The sequence below is a fragment of the Trachinotus anak genome, unplaced genomic scaffold, assembly GCF_046630095.1.
Source record: "Trachinotus anak isolate AG129_WGS33_773 ecotype Australia unplaced genomic scaffold, CSIRO_AGI_Tana_v1 ptg000034l, whole genome shotgun sequence".
Classification (NCBI taxonomy): Eukaryota; Metazoa; Chordata; class Actinopteri; order Carangiformes; family Carangidae; genus Trachinotus; species Trachinotus anak.
This window is the reverse complement of record NW_027273885.1, coordinates 7,763,242-7,782,914: the sequence shown is the minus strand read 5'-3', so window position 1 is coordinate 7,782,914 and position 19,673 is coordinate 7,763,242. Positions and strand designations below refer to the sequence as shown.

General features: G+C 40.5%; 1 protein-coding gene and 1 long non-coding RNA gene across 2 annotated transcripts in view; one reads left to right on the top strand and one right to left on the bottom strand.

Moving 5' to 3' along the window:
* lsamp (limbic system associated membrane protein) overlaps window positions 1–19,673 on the top strand; it is a 509,337-nt gene that overhangs the window by 61,619 nt on the left and 428,045 nt on the right. The gene's annotated exons all lie outside the window — the stretch shown is intronic.
* Window positions 10–13,847, bottom strand: LOC139614356 (uncharacterized). The gene is made up of 5 exons (XR_011687026.1): window positions 13,717–13,847; window positions 13,480–13,540; window positions 7,550–12,702; window positions 1,363–7,425; window positions 10–976 (listed from the first exon to the last, which is right to left on the bottom strand). It is a non-coding gene; the product is annotated as an uncharacterized lncRNA (long non-coding RNA).

Sequence of the window (19,673 nt, the reverse complement as noted above, 5' to 3'; positions counted from 1 at the left end):
TAAAGTTACAGTTAATTCTATAAATATAAGGTTGTGTGTTTGTAATTAATAAATGAACAAAGCAACATGAAATCCACTGTAACCTCAGGACTAAGATGACCTAATGAATTATGGGATGCCCTGCATGCTTCTCTGGGGCCTCTGTAGTTGCCCACACAGCCCACAGCCCCTGAAATCCTCCATTATTAATATCACTGTTGCAGAAACTCCCACCAGGTGAGACCATGTCTCACCTATGATATCAGGACCCACTGCTCACAACCATGTGAGACTAAAGTGTTTCTCTGTGGGAAAACCTCATTTAACCTCAGTCCGTTTCTCATTTTCACTAGAAATTGTATCAAATAATAACCATTCATTGAAACATCATGTTTTTTTTAAGTTATGCTGCACTCATATGATCAGATTTCTTTAAGAAGTAAAATGGAAAATCAGTTCCATCTGAAGCAAATAAAGTTAATATCAGTGACACTGGAACACACTGATCTCTGAATCAGTACCTCCGTGTTTGTTTTTATACATTAGTGTAGACCTCTTATGTAGAGTGTTTCCCCCCTCAAGCCTGTCAGGGGGTTAATTCTGACTAATGGTCTGATTCAGTGGCTCCACTTCTGCTAATTTCATGCTGCATTTCTTCAAAGGTAAACAGTGGTAGAGCAGCAGCAGCAGCAGCAGCAGCAGCTCTACACACTGAGTGTGTTTGTGTGATGGAATGAAGCAGTGATCCAGTAAGATCACAGCAACACACCCTCTCCTCTTATTAAACATGCTGACAGTTGTGCCTGCTAATCTGTATGGAGAGACTGAGGGTCTGATGCAAACATGATCATTATGATCATTCAGTCCACTCACATCACTGCCAGAGAAAATAAAACAATGATTTTAATGTTTAATTCTGCTCTCAATCCGTTCACAGTTCTGACCCCAAAGGACTGAACTGAACTGAATACAATTGATGCTCTGACTCATCAGTAGCCTGTAAAAAAACAAAAAAGCAATGTCACTGTTACTGAGTGGATGTGATTTTGCATGGCAATAGTTTTGAAGAACAAACTCCACCTTAACAAGTCAACACGACAACAAGTTCCAGCTTTTATCAAGCATTTCTAACTTTTCTGCAACATGAATGGATCAGAGGTGTTGTGGTATTTGTGTAACACCTGGAGCAGACTCAACCTGTGATATGGAAGCTTCATATGTTTTCTGTCACTGTGTGATGTTGTAACAAATGTGTGAACACTTCAGACAACGGTGCCATTCCTGCATATGTTCTCCATTGTAGAGAAATTGTTTGTTTTGAGCGCAAAACAAAGAGAAAGCAAGAGAGGCACAATAAATACAGTTAATTGAGACTTTACTTACCGGTTATAGATGTGTGCCCTCATCCGCAGGTGAAGACAGTGAGGCAGCTTAAAAAGAGAGAGGCAGCAGAGAAACACATGGTCGGATGGAAAAGGCTGGTAAACAGGCAAAGTAGAGGAACGACAGAAAAGTGAAAGTGTGACAAAGTGCTGATGGACAGGCTGAGCACTGGGAGACTGATGAGCCAGCGAGCTGCAGCTGAGGAGGCGGGTCCTGCGGCAGCTGGCGAGATGGTTGAGAACAGGTGTGATGGACAGGTGAGCCTTGGCTGAGCGTCTCTTGTCTTTGGGCTATAGTCTGGGCTCTGACTCCAACAGCTGATTTCCTGCATTTGAAGTCGTTCTGTGGTAGATTTACTCTGATGTTTAGGGTCATGGTCCTGCTGCAAAGTGCATGTGAGGAGGAGCTCAGGGAGGATGGATGGGTCGACAAAACAATGGACTTAAACACAGAAGACCACTTTTCATTTCCTGTCTCATTTCCTGTCTTCTTTTATCCCTGATCCACAACCTTAAGCTCGTTTATTTTTGTAAACATGACGACAAAGGTGCTGTAACCTGAATGAAACACTGATTTTATCCCAAACCACGATCTTTCCCTGAACCAAATAGTTTTTGTGTGTGTTTAAACCTAACCAAACTGACTTTGCTCTAACCTTAACTGTGTGTGTATTATTGTAACCATGACAACAAAGGTCTGGGACATCTATTTGGCTGATTCATGTGGATGCAAAGAAATCATTCAGTGTTATCTCTCTCACTTCCTCTCTCTGTTTCTCTCATATCCATCTGTCATTCAGTTGTATAATTACAACAAACAGAAAGGTGGAGGCAGAAAACCTCCACTGGCCTCGCTCATACCTCACTATACATATTTATGAAGGCATTTGAATAAAATGATTTTGTAACAACAAAATATCATTTGGAGAAAGGAAGAGTGGAGAGAAGGAAGGTGAAGAATGTCAACAAGCAGAGGAGGAGGAAGTCAGAGTGGGATCTTCTGAGGCTGATGAAGGAGACACAGTTTGAATGTGTATGTGAGTATGTGGAGATGAATGATATGAAATAGCTGATTTGTTTCATAATGATTTTAGTTTCCATGGTAACAGACTTGAGGTTTTAAAACTTTTCCCTGTCTGATTTGCTGTTGACAGTCTTGTGTGTACTCACCACAGCTCTCACACTGTTGAATGAGCTGCTGGTCAGAGCAGATGAGAGCAGAACAAACAGACAGTCTGAATGGTAATCATCCACAGTCTCTCCCATTTGTTGGAATATCGTTTTTTTTTTTTTTTTTTTAATCTGTGGCTTTTTCAAATCAATAAAGACGACAGCAAGATTAAAACTGAGACCTTGGTCCCAACTAAAACTAAATCAATGTTTATTAGAATTGGTCAAAGTCAGAGGACTGGCCACAGACAGAATGTAAAAGAGATGATGGAGAGAAAAAAGTGAGGGTCGACTTTTATCACTGTGACTTATACAAAGAGAAAAAAAGACAGATAGTAACACTGGACCAGGGAATATTATATTCAAAAAAGACCTGAAAGCATTTGGCTTCCTGTGAATATTTAGCTTCACATTAGCTGCTTGTTTCATCTCTCTCTCTCTCATGTAGCCACTCCAGGGCTCAATGAGCATTTATACATCAGTTCACCAGGGAGGACGAGTCCTCCACACTTCATCACGTCTTTGATATTAAAACATGCAGAATTAAATGTTGTTATTATTTATTATTCTATCATAAGGTTTTTACAGGAGGGTAGATCGTAATGTCAGTCACTATTCACTCCAATGAGTCTGATGTCTGGCAGCAAGTTAAATATTCAGTTTTGTGTTGGTATTTTACACACATCTGCTTCACATCTGGAAATCAGTGAGATACAATATTCCAAAGCCTTAATTAAAACAAATGACCATAAATCCAAACATCTATTCTCAGATTAAACAGTTGGAAACAGAATTTTTTTGACTGGATTTCCTTCCCTGTCTTATTGAAACTCCTACATTTATTGTAGAATGATGTGAGGTTTGTGAGGTTTTGTGGCTTTTCTTCTGTCTTTCTGCTCATTTATATCCATCTGAGGTCTCAGGCTGCAGGTTGTTTCTGTTCTGCAAGCTCTGCACAATTTGTGGACAAATATGCATAATTGTGTATTAAAGAGAACGTTTGGGATGGAAATCTCATCATGGGAATAGCAAAGATACTAATTTCAGTGATTTGAATAAATGTAATTATTGAAGCTACTGGATAATACTCAGAAGCAGTCATCCATTAAGCACAGTGAAATTCCCACAGAAACAAAATGTGGTTGAGGCCAAAGCACAGAGCAAATCTGCTCATTTATTTTTCATTTATTACTGTGCAGCTTTTAACAGTATTTAGTTTGAGTCTGTTACACAAGACAATCTGAGTGAAGCAGTTCAATTTTGATTTCAGCAGTAGATTCACACAACAGACAAAAAATAGAGTGCCTCACTCACTGAGCTGATATTCTATGTAGATATACTAAAGGCCATATAAGTGGTTGAAATGTTAATTATAAAAGTCAAAATTTGTTGAAAGACTGAGAGAGTCAGAAGTGATGGAAGCACACAACATGATGGCTTTTTCCTTTTTTTCCCCTCTGCTGCTATTTTTAGATTTTAGGTTTAATTACCGTTTTATATTCGGGCAAAACAAAAACAAAACGACATTTGAATGAAGGATGATGGGATATTGAGGAGGTACAGGTTAAACATGAAGAGTCAGTGCAGCAGGCCTGAGTGTGTCCACACACCACTGAGACACACACAGCTTTTAGTGCAGGCTCTGTGGAGGACAGTTAGCTCTCAGCCAACATGTCAACAGCTGGCAGAGAAGGCTGGTAATAGACTTGGTTGATGGAGAGGAGAGAGGAGGAGAGAAAACAATGGAAGAAATGGTCAAATCCACTCCAGTCCAGCTCCTTTGGAAGAAGAAATAGCAGGTGACACAGAGCTCATAGTTAGATCTATAATAATCTATAATCATCTTCAGCTTTAAACTTCAGACAGAAACATTTCCTTCCTGTCCAATATGTTCTTTCTGTGTCTGACTGGAACCTGTATTTAGTTTTGCTTCTGTCATGTTTCATATTTTAAAATTCACTTCCCACATATCAGCATGTTTCCTCCTCAGCGGCCATGGTTTCCCTCCAGCTGCCATCACAGCCACTTCACAGAGCAGTTCAATGAGATAGAGAAATCCATAAAACTGGATTAAACAGTTCTCAGCATGTCAGCATCCCATGCTCCACTCTCTGCAACACAAAAGAGGATGTTTGTATCTGTTCTATCATTTTATACAAGCTTTTACTTTGTGCAGTCAACTGGGCATCTTTATAACTAATATAGTTGATTACAAAACACAATCTTCTCTAAAGCTTCACTGCATTAGGACAAACCTCTCCAGTCAGCGTGAAAGCTGATTGGCTGAACATCTGTTTATCACATCCTCACAAAGAGAAAATAGTTTTTAATCAACTCAGGCAGGATTATATTTTTCTCTTCTGCTCTGCATTTGTAAATCATGAAGTGAAGCTTCAGCTAATGCTCTCCCTATGGTCTCTGTTAGAAAATCTCATTAGAGCTTAATATTGTCCTCTTGAAATGATCGTCCTAATAACAATGAGCTCATGTGCCTAAAGTGCTGGGGGCTCAGCAGGGCCTGGACTGGGTTTGGTTTCTCATTATATTGTTTTTCTTCAGTTAAAGCTCAGATATTATTGGGTCATTTTATTTAGTTGTTCAATTCTGCACCAGCTGATATTTGTTTTGATGAAAATGTATGAAAAACATCATTCAGGTTTCAGTTCTCATAGAATAATATCCAGTATGAGACAGAGGTGATGGCACTGTTTTTGTCAGTATCATGATGGTCTGTTTAACCTGTCTCACTCAATATCTGCTGATGATGATGATGATGATGATGGTGGTGATGTATCTGACTGCCCACCAACAAGCAGCTGTCACATCTCTCACAGCTGTTTACAGCTCATCTCTTTGTGATGTCACTTCCTTTAAAAGATAGTTTGTAGTTGACATTCAACAAAACAAAACCGCCGCGTACTTCCACTGTCAGACATGGCTGTGTTAAGCTCTGGCTGCAGTAATCCCTGTATTTACAAAGTCTTTCTCATGTTGAGAGCTTTGCCCAGTTCAAGGCCACTGAATCTACCGTGTCATGTAAAGCAAAGGGAAACACTTTCAGATCCACATGTCAAAACCAAACTATGAGTTAGATTTCTACAAAAGTTGATCAGTTATCATGGATGTATGTTATTTAATAAATATTGTAAATAATATACTTTATTTTTGAACAATTTGATCTGAGACAGTTGTGAGGGGACACAAAGCTGAAGGTCACTATGTTAAATTCGGACCATGTCCATTGAAAGGAATCATGCAGACCGAGAACAATAATTGACCCCTGCAATGAAAGATAAGATTCCTCATTTCAAAAGGTGAAATTCAGATATCCACAGGGAGAAATCTGAAGAACTGAAACAGTTTCCTCAAGCGCACAAAAACATGAACAAACTGAAACCTCCCTCCTGAAAAGTTTGGTCAACACATTTAACTGCAGGTGCTTGTGATGCACTTTTCATGAAATCTCCTCTCCAGATTTCTTTCTGTCTTTTAAAGGACTACTGAGCAGACTCTGAATAACCAGCTGGATGACTCAGGTAGTGTATTTGTATTATTCTGTTTTGTACAACAGCAAGGTAAACGGTCTCTTGTTGTAGTGACATAAATCAGAAGAGCATCTGTGAGGCCCATCTGGAGCAGAAAGTCTGCATCAGCACCACTGAGGTTAGTTTTGTAACAGTGAACGTGAACCTCAGTGAACTTGTTTCACTCACAACCTGCTTCTGTCTGAAGGGTAACGAACAAAATATTGGTGATATGAAGCCGACTGCTGCTCCTCATTACAGAGGCTCCGCTGCTCTCTGCTGTTTGTGTGGAAAAAACCTCTGAGTTGTAGATCTGTAAGTACAGAAAACTGAAGAGTCAATTCTGATTGAAAGTGTTGCTTTAGAGCCTCAGTTATCACACTGTGTGAATCAGTAATCTGTTCATGCTCCTGGTAAGTAAATGTGTCTTCAGAATGACGAAGCTCTTAATGAATGTGGATGCATGGTTCCTCATGTCTTATGCAGTCTCCTGCACAACCTGAGCTCCTGCTGTAAACCACACGTTGCTGAAACTCATGCAGGTGATATCATTGTTATTCTATTTTCCATTATGTAAGAACCTGCTGCTCTCAGCCATGTGGGACTAAGCTGTGCTGCTGAACCTCATTCACCCTCTGATATTTTCCCTTCGTCTTCCTACAACCCACCCATTACATCCATTATCACTGTTGAAGTAAAACGTCACATGGTCAGATTCTCCTGTTAAATCTCATCCCTGCAGCTACAGAGAAGCTTCTTATTCTCAGCTCTGAGTCACATTACATTTATTTTTTGGGTTTCTGCAGACATGTAGCAGCAGATCTGAGAAATGTGATTTCACTCCTGCTGCGGGGGGTAAGCAAAATAAGACCCAATAGAAAGCTCTGCCAGCTGTTGAGCAGCTGTAAACCTCTGCAGAGAGAAGAATGAGTGTGAGTGGAGAGTCCAGTCACAGGGAGCAGCAGCACCACCACTGTAGGCCAACAAGAGGAAAGCTTTGAATATTGTGGAACATTTTCTTCATTTCACAATCTTGAAATTGTACAAATTAATTAATATATCTTCCAAATATGATCAACATTGGATGGAACATCTCTCAAGTTTCTGAACAAGTCTCCTTCCTCTTCTTGTTCTACCTGTCCTCCTCATCTGTGTTGTTGTGGCTTGTGCACATGAAACATTGTCATCACCCTCCTCCACAGTCAGAATCATTGTAGTATTTTTATTTCTCTCAATGGAACAAGTGGTCAAACTGCCCCCAACCCCCTGATGCACAGTCTAAAATTGAGTCTAAGTGGGAGCTATTATAGACCACACAGCAGTGGAGAGGTCGGGGTTAGGAAGATGAAGAGAGAAGGAGAGACATCAGCCTGATGAAGAAAATAAATGATGTTATTCTAATGCTCCTTTCAAAGCAGTTTCATTTAATAGATGTGAACAGTTGTGGTGGAGATGAACGAGTCAGTGCAGTTCTCCTGGTTGAACTGCTCTCACCTCGTTGCCTTTAAGCTGGAATAAAGCACCACGGTGGATCAGACTGTATGTTGAAGTAAGTTGGTGTGACGTCTCGGATACAGCTGTCCATGGACATGATTTCCTACATCAGACTGGAATATTTCTTCAGGATGTTGGAACTGTTGTAGCAGCTCTCACAGTGTTAACCTGGTTTGCTGCTTCTAAACATGACTGTTGTTGAGGCAGAAGGAGGAGGAGGCCGGTGGAGTCTGGATCCTGGTTCTCTGTGCAGATTCAACAGGGTCAGACTGTTTATTTCTGACAATGTTAAAGCGTCTCCTGAATTTCTTGTGAGACAGAGGTTTTCTACATCAGCAGTTGTCACAGTTTCTGTGTGAAAGACAGAGACGTGCTCACATGTATAGTCTCAGTGGAAACAGAGTCTGAATCAGTTCTGCTCTGAATAGAAATGGTGAGAGTTTGGGGATCAGCTCCAGGTCATTCTTTTTCTGCTTCTTGAGCGATGGTGAAAAGGTGGTAATTTTCCTTGTTGCTGAGGAAAATAAGTGAAATTTGAACTCCACAGGTTTTGTTTGACACCAGGTAATGAAGGATTATTTTCTTTCTTAAGTGGAACACAATGAATATTTATTCAGTGATTGACACCACAGGCGCTCACGAGAGTGGTGTGATTATACTGTGGAATAATTGTTCAATGTGATGGAAGAATCACAACAGATTAAATGCAATTCAGAGCCAAGTGTTTGGGTTCAGGGCAGTGCAGACAGGAAAACCTTAGACTGAAATACAACATTGAATTCTAACCTTTAAGATCTCATAAAGAGTCAAGTGTAGTGTGAAGGATCCACAGCCATTGAAATTACTAACAGTAATATGCTTTTTTTCAATAAATGATCATTGAATTCCAAATGTGATCTCTATAGTTGCATCAGTCTTTCGTGCCAGGGGAATGACCTTTGACCTTAGAGAAACAAAATGGAGTCTCTGCAGCAAAAAGCTGAACTCCACCAGGTGCCTTCTTTTCTTTCCAGCAGCTCAGCCTTCACTTCATTTTCTCTGCATTGTGTAGGGAGTGATTCATCAGCGTGAATGTAGAGGGAAATACAGTGAGCAGTGTTATGAGAAGGAACAGGACTGAACCACTGGGTTCAGTGTTTTAATCAGTTTCATTACTATCCTCATAGAAAGTACCTTTACAAACCATTAATTTAAAATGGTAAGAATATAGTGTTTCATTTTCCAGTGGAGCTGCTCCACATGCAGGAGGTACCTGAACATTTCCATAATGTTAGGTTTCACTCACATCTCCCACTGAATCCTCGCAGCTCTGACTGACAGCTGAATGAGTAATAACCCAGTCTTTAAAACAGGAAGCTGGGAGAACAGCTCTACCTCTCTGCTAGAGTTTAAAACTGAGAGGGAAGAGGAAATGATCCACAGTGTCAAGAAGGACAGGATCACAGGTACAAGAAGAAAACATAAGAGTGGGTGTTGATGGAAAGGTGAGAGTTTCTCCTCAGGAGGACGAAGCAGAAAAAGAAAGACAAACACTGAGAGAGAGAGAGATGAGGATGACGTTTCTTAAGAGACAAGTTGTTAGAGGGAGAAGTCAGTGAGTGGTGTTGGCACTGCTTTCCTATGTGTGAACAAACTCTGTAGATGTGTGGTTGGCAGAGCTGTCTTTACCAGTGTGACCAAAACTCAATGAAACTTGATGTGTTCACAGGAGAAATGACTTGAAAACAACACAAAGCAGCACATGTGACTTCAGTCCTGGCAGTTGTCCCCAGCAGACCAGTCAAAAGCTGATAAATGCTGATGTGTACTTTATATTCCAACTATGATTCACACTTTTTCTTTGTTTATTTACATGTAAAATATTGATGAACAAAGTAATTACTGGCTCTGTCTCAGCAGTTAGATTCAGTCACCATGACGAGACAGCACTGCTTCAGTTTGAAGCCGGTCCATCAGAGCAGCCACATTGAACCTGTTGGTCTGCATCAGATGCAGCAGCAAACAGACAGAGGAGCACGGCCTCTTGTAAAATCACTGCAGTGTGAAATTCTGCTCTACTCTCCATCTCTTCAGCTCTGATGGAGCTGAACAGCAGCTCCTCAGCTGCCTTTTCTACCAGTCTGATGATGGTAACCACCATCTGTGCAGTGAAGAGAATCTCCATATACATGTGCACAAACTGTTATTATACCAGGAGTTCATTGTTGTATTATTATGCATGTTGATGTGTTGATTGTGCAGTAATGAGACGGAATGATGCATTAGCTGTACAATTGCTAAATCAGCTTTATGCTAATTGTTTTTCATATTTTTATTTCATTATTTTTACTGGTTATAATCATTTGTCATTAATTTCAAGCCCTATCCAGTTGAAACACATATATAACAGCTGTCAGATCTCTGAGTGAGTTTGTACAAAGATACCATCTTCTACTAGCCTCAACAGTGACTGTTCTCCAGGAGAGAAAATTACTTTTGGAAGATGGAAGGACAGAAAAAGACATGAAGCCACAACTTCTTTCTAGCTGTAAGTTATCAGCTTAAACAAAAGAAAAGAGATTCTTAGCTCCATCAGCCACACACTGGTTTGATTTCAATTTGCTGGTATGTACAGTGGAACTGAGTGATGCAGAAAGCCTTTGGTGTCTGATGCTGAGGAGGAACACACTGACTCGCTGTCGTTACAGTGAGTAAGAAGAACTGTGATGTAGGTGATGATAAAAGCTGCATATTGTCATCTGAACCTGATTCATTTCCTGTGAACAGTATCAGCACCTCAGTATTTCCAGCAAACCCTTCAGCAAAATACATTTTGGAAGAAGCTGCTCTATCGTCTCTACCTCCCCTCAGAACAAGCGAGCCGCCCCCTCAGCTGGATCAAGGTGTGTCACCCCTGTGAGTGAACTCCCCACTGTGTTTCTCTGTGGGAGGTTCACAGAGTGAAGACCAGTGAGAGCAAGAGACAACAGACGAGGGAAAGACAGAGAGAGACGGAGTGAGAGACGTGTGACTGGGCAGACGTGGTGAATGAGTCCTTCAGGGAAAATGATAAATGGGATCAGCAGCAGTGTGGTGATGTTGTTCTGCCTCAGTGACACAGGGAGTCAACAGCTGCTTGTCTCGCTAAAAGCCTCTTATCAGGCTGACTGACCCCACATTTTCACACGGGTGCACACAAACACTCACACAGCTGCACTGGCAGGAGTCTGAGCTCCTCACCCTCTCCCTATGGGTGAGTCCAGACTCCCTGCAGAGGAAGCCTTTGCTGCTTGTATCTACAGTCTCATTCTTTGTGTTGTTACCCAGAGCTCATGACCACAGATCCACAGTGGAGCTGTATTCAGTTGATCCACTCACTTAAGTCTCATCACTGTTTAATATTTATCATCAAATATTCATTTAAAGTTCAGAAGGTAGGACTGCTGGAGAGCTTCTCTGTACGCCTGATCATGACAGTGAGTGTCACAGTAACACTGAAGAGGCTCCACAGAACTAATCTCTTATATTAACCTGACAATCCACCGACTGACCCAGAAAACTTCTGTGTCATTCACAGACCACCATAAAATGACCAGTGATAACAACAGTCTCTCTTCATTCTCTGTCCAAGCAGCAGGATGCAGCTGTGAGAGCTGCACAACCAGCAAACTGCTGGAGTCACTTGACAGTTAGTCGAGTGTTAGTGGACAAATAAAGGGAGACCCAGCAAAGTACAGTTGCTCCAGTATGCTCCACAGTGTCCCTCCTCCTCTGCAGAATAGTAGTAGTAGGGTGTGTGAAGGGTGTGTATGTGGCTGATAAGCAGCTGAGCAGAGTTTTGACACTCGGGCTGCTGTTTATTTGACAAATTAACAGGCTGTTAAATCCAGTTATCAGATAAAGTGTGAAAGTACATGTTATCTTTCTCACTGAAGACAGAGGAGATAAGATGTTTTTAACTTTAGGCAGAATTTATTTTCAAAACAAACAAGTTCATATTTTTATCACGTACCTTTGCAAATGTCTGTCAAATTTCTCGTCCCTTCATCAGTGATGATTTACACCAGGTGTTTACAGCAAACTGTGATTAACTGTCAGGATATTAAAGCGACAGAGTCCTGGACTGTGAGGACGAGGACGATGAACCAGTGTGTTACAGATCATCAGAAAAACCTGCTCATCAGTGACAGACTGATACTACACACATTTCTTCATCTTTTAACGAGCTGCAGAGTTTTAGTTGAATTCACTGGTTGTGTCCCACATCACTGCTGCTCTTTACCCACAGGGATTATTTTCTTTCTTTTCATCAGATACAAAAAGAAGCAACAGTTGTTTTGGCTCCTCTCTTCTCTCATTATTTTGGATATAAATCACACACAGTAATTATCCTTATTATAGTCATATACATGTCCTGGTTTATAACATTTGTCTTTAAATTAATGTAAAGTTCTTACTGTTGTTGCCTCAAGATTTTTTATTTGCCTTGTTTACATGAGTGTGTGACACATCTAAAAAATGTACAGTGTAAAATAAAATACACTAAAAAAGTAGAAACATAACAGAAACCCACCTCGACATGTAACTATCGTATCTCACACATTAACACACACACCCTGATAACTTGTGAAACCATTTGAAACTTTTCTTCATGAAACAACAACAATGTCAGAAATGTCTGTGCAAAGGCAAAAAAAAAAGTTTAACAAGGAATGACATGCATGTGTCTGTCTGCTTGACTCTGACCTTTACTTAAAAATAAAATCTACATGTGAATGTATCTTCTCAGCTGTGAGTGTAATTTACAAAATGAAACACATATTTTTTCCACACTGATGCAAATCAGTTAGACACTCAGCGGTTTCAGCTTTAAAATATTCATGCTGCAATTTGCAAACCTCCCAGATGTGTTCATGACGGCTCTGTCATTTCTATTAAGTGAACAAGTTCTTCTGTGTTGCCGTCCAACCCACCTCAGTCCCTGCAGGGTTGGAGTTATTTGTTCTTGCACTGAGGCTGAACTGGGCTGCATCTCTGTGTCACAGCGAGGTGAGGAGGCCGTACGATGAGTGTTTGTCTCCTGGCTGCTGGTTGAAATGTCTGTGAAGTGTCTTTGCAACCCATTCAGTCCACAATGAGCCCTCTCACATTCACTGAGATCTCCAAAGGGAACTCTGTGGAGGACGCACATTTGCATGAAATAAGCTTTAATCAACAAGAAATCCTGAAAATGAAATGTTTCAAACAAACAGACACAGTTCTTCACTGAGCTCTTTCATTCATGTGAGTGGGATTTTTAAAACTGACCGTGTCTCAGGTTCATGTACAACAATGATTCTAAATGCAAACAACTGCTCTCCATTGCCTTGAACAGTGTTTTCTGTCTGATGACTAATGATGAGCAGCCTCCATCAGCAGTGAATATTAATACCCACCTGACGTCACACAGCTGGATGATCACTGACAGCAGCCTCTCATATAATGTGTGTGTGTGTGTGTGTGTGTGTGTGTGTGTGTGTGTGTGTCACTCATCAATCACAGCAAAAGGAAAACTAGTCAAATGTGTCATCAGATAGTTAAATGTTTATCAACAGGGGAGAAGGTGTTTGGGGAAACCTCTGCATCTGTTCTCTCTGACTTTTCCTCTCATTTCTCTTTGGTCTCACAGTCGTGCTGTTTTGTTTTTGTTTGAACACATCAGATGTAAAATACTCTTTTCCACACTTTGTGATTTCACCTTCTGCAAACAGTTACCATCACACATTACACTGCAGTTTAAATGTAAACAACAATTTTACACACAGTCTTATGTTGCTTTCAAAGCCTGTGTTTGAGTATCTGGATTTTACAGTGCCATAAAGATCAAAAGGGAGAGGAAGACAAAATGTGTGTGGTGTTATTACAGTTTGAATGAACATAAATAGACAGACTTCTTTGTGGATGTGGAGCACCTGGAGAATATTTGATGTTTGGATATCGTCACGGCTCAATGACCCATGGAGAAGCTATCATCTAGTGAGGAAGTGGAGGGAAATGAGCTGTCAGTCGGCTCACAATTCTTCAAATTATGTCTAAAATACTTTTCACCCATTAAATAGTAAAAAGAAAAGGACTGTTACTGTTCTTTATTTTTAAGAGTAAATATTACTGAGTGTATGCATCAGACAGAAACACAACAAATCACTTACTGCAACAAACGGTGAGTCAGTTCTTTTCAGCGTCTCTGTGCTGAAACTGCATCTTGATGATCCATGATGCTGAAGATATAACTGTGAGAACAGCACAAATCCCCTGTGGGTTTACACTTAGCTGAGCCAGAGCAGCAACACTGATGTGTTACTGCTTTAAAAGCTGCCACAGACTCGACAGAGTAAAACTAGCAGGAGGCAGGAGGCCGGTGCAGAAGCCTGTGCAGGAGGCACCAGTCTAACAGGTCATTTCAATAGACCGCCTTGTTATGAGGGTGGATTTTATTTGATGTGTGTAGTGATCGGTGTGTAATCTGGTTGTGTGTGACCCCTCAGTCCTGCCTGAGCTAACACTCCTGTTCAGTCAAACACACTCAAGTTAAACCACTGGTACAGAGACTGAAAGCAGAAACAACCCTGTGTTAAATAGGACACTATGGCAGCAGCAGCACTATAGAGGGGAGATAAGAGGAAGTCATTCATCATTTCCTGTTGGGTTTTTCTCTTTTATTGCTCTGAGAAGAGAGAACAAGTGATTCCTGAGCTGTTATAAAGGAGGGAAGCGTTTGTTTGGTTTCTGACATTGAAAAGCACACACCATGAGATGTTAACAGCTAACACAGCAGAACAGCTGCATGAGCTGAATGAACACTAAAGCCGTCTCTCTCCTCTTTATTTTGTATATAAAATACATTCGTATTTGTTTCTGTGTATATCAACCTCCTATGATGAAGAAGAAGAGAGATGTCCCTGAGAGAAAAGAGTTTAACTTGTGATTGAGAGTCGTTTCTTTCTGACAGTTTCCAGAGGAGATGTTTGCTGTTGATGCTGAATTGCCACTGGCTGTTGAGAGCTTCTCTGCTCTCAACTGTCTTTGCCTCTCACAGTATTCACTATTTCATTTATTTTGTTAACATCCATGAAAGCAGAGTCCCTCTCACCTTTCTGTCTCTGTCCTCCTCCCACATTCTCTCTTTTCCACCTCCTGAGCACAAAGTCATTCAGTCTCTGGCGTCAGTATTCAGCTCTTCTTTGAAAGAAGTGCAGTCAAATGTGTGTATTTTTGAGTCGAATTATGCTCTGTAACAAAAGCCTCTGTCAGTGTTTCACTACAGTCTGACTTTCATTTGTATTCGACATAATCATAGTTAGCCACTCTGCCCATCGCACAGTCATCACACAGTCTCTCTGAGCTCTCTGAGCAGAGAGGCTGAGGACAGGAGTTTGACAGTAGACTTCCTTCAGATGACAGTGATTTCTTCACAGAGCATCTGAAGCAAATTATTTCTCAACACAAACAGCAGAAAGTATTGCTCAGTAACATGACAGTGTCGACCATCAGCAGACAGGTCAGAGATACTTCAGACTTGAGAGAGTATTAACGATTCAAATAACTGTGTTACATGCCCTCGGGTTTTTGCCTAAAAGGATACAGAGGTTTACTGGAGGTTTACTGCTTCTCCCTACTGAGGGTGATACATGACAGATCTGGTGTTAGATACGAGAAGAAAACAGGAGACAGACTTCAGTGTTGTGAAGCTCCCTTGATTAAACAGCTAACTGTGTGGTACTGTGGTAACTGCTCTGCTCAGTTTCTGTTTGCAGCAAAGAGACATGAGTGAAAGAATGAAGACAGCAGAGTGAGGGTCACAGGTTTTAACTCCATATGTTGATGTCAACAACCACTGGGTTCAGAATCATGAGCATTGACCAGGTAGCTGAGAGTCACAGACCTCACAGAATTCTGTAGGAGCTTTAATGTCTTTGATGTGTGAACATTCTAGAACCTGATGTCACAGGCTGCAGTCAGTGAACGCAGCAGAGACAACTTCAGAAGGGAAACAGTAGGAGACACAGTCAGACTGGACACAACAAACTTCATTCAGGAGGAAACAATGACTCAGGTATTTATTTCAGTCTGTGGTTTTGCAGTTGATTTTGTGGGGTGTTTTTTTCAGATCAATTGATCATTAACTTGGCAGGAGGAGTAATCACAATGGTACTTTACTTTGAAGGTTTGAGTGATTGAGAGTATTTCTTATCATTGTGTTTATTTATGCTGACCAGGTTTATTAGATATTCTTACTGTTTCTCACATTGTCTGCTCAGGTTTCCTCTCCTTGATTTGAAACAATACTGACGTGGCTTTATGTACATTGAAAGTGTTTCTGGTTGTTTTAGTGGATCCTCTTGTCTATACTGTCCACACAGAGATCTCTTTCTAAAGAAATTCCAATGTGAGTGACGGGGAACACAATCCAGTCACTGTTCTGTGTAAAAGTAATTTCTTAAGTTCAGAAGAAGCTAATATGACATTTCAGCAGTCTGAGTTAGAAACATCAAATGTATATCTCAAAACTCTGTTTCGTCCACAATTCCCTCACATTTCCACACCTAATGTTTCCTTATGGAGCTGTGGAGGAGAGATTTTTTCAGTTTTACTGTTTAATTACTGTTTAATTTTAGCATTGATATTTGCACAGGAATCAGACTGTGATTTTGTCTCCTCAATAGTTTTCAGAGGGGATCTCTTGGCAGTCAGTGTGGACAGCAGGGATATGAAAGCCACCTTTGATTATATATATGGGAATGTTTGAGCAGGAGAGTCACAGGTGTAATTAATAACAGTCACGAGACACTGCAGAGGAACAGAACCATCGTCATGCTCAGTGATTACACCTGTGCTTTTCCTGCTGTGACAAGTTAAAATGTTTCCATGGTAACATCTTGAGAGCTGGTAAAGAAGTCCCAAACAGGACTAGCTTTTTCACTAAAGCTGTTATTAGCTGAAACTTCAACAACCACTGGGTTCAAGGACTAAATCATGAGCACTGCCCCAGGAGATGAGAGTCACAGACCTCCAGAGGTGGGACCAAGTCACTGTTCTGCAAGTCACAACTCAACTCAGCTCTGACGAGGTGCGATTTGGACATGAGGAGGTGGAGCTCAGCTCTGGTGGGCTCCAGCCCAAGTTAACCCTGATTACATCACCTTTCTACAAGCTTGTTGAACAGGTGATTTGCTAAATTACTTCCTGACCTTTTACTTTTTACTGCTCTTACAGTAACAAGTGTAGTTCTTGTCTACTTGAATAATCTTCACTTTACCTGGTTCATTGTGTCCAGACACTGCAGCCTCTCTGCTGTGTGTGTGTGTGTGTGTGTGTGTGTGTGTGTGTGTGTGTGTGTGTGTGTGTGTGTGTGTGTGTGTGTGTGTGTGTGTGTGTGTTACAGAAGGGAGGGGAACAGTTGGAGACAGTCAGACTGGACACAACAAACTTCATTCAGGAGGAAACAATGACTGAGGTATTTATGCACAATTATTTATGTTCATAATTCATATCAGTCTGTGGTTCAGTAGTTCGTTTTGTGGTGCTGATTTTTTCAGATTATATGTTTGTTAAATTGGCAAGGAGAGGAATCACTCTGGTACTTAAGCCTGGAGGTTTGAGTGATTGAGAGTATTTATCAAATCACTGTGTTTACTTATGCTGACCAGGTTTGTGAGATGTTCTTGCTGTTGCTCACATTGTCAGCTCAGCTTTCCTCTCTTTGGTTTGATACTTTATGGTTTGTGTTAAAGGACAGGTTCTTAAGTGTGTCTTGAAACAACACTGACCTGGCTTTATGTATGTATGATGTACTGGATCCTCTTGTCTATACTGTCTGCACAGGGATAATTAAAGTGAACTTTGATTATATTTATTGGAGTGATAGAGCAGGAGAGTTACAGGTGTAATTAATAACAGTCACGAGACACTGCAGAGGAACAGAACCATCCTCATGCTCGGTGATTACACCTGTGCTTTTCCTGCCATGACGAGTAAAATTGTTTCCATGGTAACATCTTGAGAGCTGGTAAAGAAGTCCCAAACAGGACTAGCTTTTTAACTAAAGCTGTTATTAGCTGAAACTTGTGGAAACCACAGTTTTGTGAGGCCTATTCTCCTTTCCTACTCTGAATGTGAGCAGGCTGTCTGAAGGTTTGGAGTTGGAGTGTTTATGCTGACTGGGTTGTCCAGGGTACTGCTGGCTGTCTACAGAGCATGTTGTTCAAGCCTTCATGTTCAGGAGTGCTGCAGTACAGGACAATTCAGGAGGATTAACAGTGTTTTAGTGTCCTTTTTTATGACATCAGAGATCTGTTCAATGCTGCTATATTGCAACAATACCTGAGGTCATTTGCAGCTTTCAGTGCATGTGTTCTGAGTTACCATTGTTCTCTATATCTCACCTTTATTCTTCACAGTTCTCATTAGTCTGTTGTGGTGTCCACATCCCCACAGAATTAACATTGTACATTTCAGCAGAGATAAAAGCTGTTTGTAGCACCACAGGAAAATGTCCAGAGTTTTTTTTTTTTTTATTTGTCAGTTTAATGGTGATGTTCTGGGTTGTTTCTTTTTCGATGTTATGGAAAAGTAGAAGTGTGTGATTAAAAAAATAAGGCTAGCTCCCCTAACATGACTGGTTGATACTAATAGGTAAAATGTGGTAGCTTGGTTTTTGCGTTGGTTTAAAGGTATCACCGTCTGGGTATAAACAAAGTTTTAGTCCAGTTCTGATTAAATTAGAGACACAGTGGTCATTTCAGGCACAGTGGTACAAGGACAAGTTAGATAAATTATTAGAGCCTCTGAATGCTCTCTCCAAATAGCATACGAGAGACACAGCATTGACTCCAGTCTCACCAAGCTTGTTGCCATCAGCAAACCTTAAAGTTAGATGTTTCATTTGGATCCCAGACAGAAGTAAATATTGCTGGTGATAATGAACCCAGTTTGATTCAGACTACATCAATGACTATAAGGCAAACACCTGTGTTTTCTTGAAGGTGGCAGATAAATGAGTGTTTATTTTCTGCATTTACGCAGTTGGTCAGCTCCAAATTATAAGCTATAATTGGTGTTTCATTTGTGATCAATTGCGTAAGATGTGCAGTTCCTACTTCAATTAATACTCTACTCTACAGTCAGAACTACACTTAATCACCTCAGGATGGACTAAAGTGGGGGATTTCGGGTGTGTTGATATTTTTGTATTATGTTGATGCTGTGGTATCAATTTACCTGGGATTTAAGCAGTGATACTCTTGATGGCAGGGAAGATATTATGTATATAGAGATTTGAAAATGTATATTATAATATTTATAATAATAATTATTCATTTTTTTCATTTTTTGGTTCCCAACTGTCTATTTGAAGAAGCTTGATGTTTTACTGAATGAACCACTGTGCTGTTCGTGCACTGTCTCTGTCCATGGTTCTGAATAAGAGCAGCAGACCAGCCTTTCTCACTGAAGCAGTTCTGCAGTCCATGCTGGTATAAGTATACATATAAAACTAAATATTTCTGCATTTTCTTTCAAAAATGCATGTGATTGCCTGAACTTGCTGCCAGCGACTAAAACTAAAAAAATATATTAATTGTTTTAATTCACACAAAAATTGCAGGACTAGAAGCGAGCCAAAAAACACATGGAAGAAAAATAACAAGACTAAAGATTGTTATAACAATAATTGCTGTGCAGCAATCACACAGTTATCATTGTTTATTTTATTCTATTTATTTATTTTTTGGTTCCTAACTGTCTGTTTGAAGAAGCTTAATGTTTTCCTGAGTGAGCCACTGTGCTGTTCGTGCACTGTCCATGGTGCTGACTGCACTGTCTCTGTCCATGGTTCTGAATAAGAGATTGACTCAGCTGTCTCTTTTACAATTGTTCAGTTCAATGGTTTTGTTTCAATTGAGCAGACCTTTACTCAGCAGTCCACAGTTCATTATCAACTATTTGAATTCCTTTACTAATGAATGCTCAATTGTGTTTTGATTCGATCAACTAACCCTGCTCTCATTAACCAGACAGAAGGCATGAAGGAGGAGGAGGAGGCCTTGGCTGAATCAGTTACTCTTCCTCTGTCAGTCACAGCAGAGAGGATGTGTGTGACAAAGGTGAA